The sequence below is a fragment of the Bison bison genome, unplaced genomic scaffold (genome assembly GCF_000754665.1).
Source record: "Bison bison bison isolate TAMUID 2011002044 unplaced genomic scaffold, Bison_UMD1.0 scf7180017864486, whole genome shotgun sequence".
In the NCBI taxonomy this organism is placed as follows: Eukaryota; Metazoa; Chordata; class Mammalia; order Artiodactyla; family Bovidae; genus Bison; species Bison bison.
Genome location: NW_011495046.1, coordinates 5,777,324 through 5,777,828, shown reverse-complemented (window position 1 = coordinate 5,777,828; position 505 = coordinate 5,777,324).

The following is a 505-nucleotide window of genomic DNA, read 5'->3' as shown; positions in this document are numbered from 1 at the left end:
GTTTTCTCCAATTTGAAAAATTCAGAAGCAGAGGTTCTGCCTCTGTGGTTTATACTGTTCGTAGCACTCACCCTTCTTGGAACCTAAAATAAACATGCAAGGACATACCCATAAGGTAGGAGAACACTTAGGTAGGGGGAGCGGATATCTTCCCAATGTAGGGGCATCCAGTGTGGAATAAGGAGGAGGAAGAATCTGTAGGAAGGAGCAAGAGGTGGCGGTAGGGAAGGTGAGCCCAGGGGGCAACCAGGGACCAAGGATAATGTGTGATGCAACCAAGGGGAGGTTCCCGCGGGGAGACACTCACCCGTGGGAACAGAAGTCAGAACAGGTGGTGAGGGTTTGGACAGAAAGGAGGGCATGTGGTGGAGGTGCTCTGCATGTTGACCTGGGGGAGGTCACAGGACATGTGCAGGAGGGAGAATCCATCAATTTGTACACTGAAGCTCTGTGCTTCTTACTGTCTGTTAATTATGCCTTGATTTTTAAAAGTCTATCTGTAAGG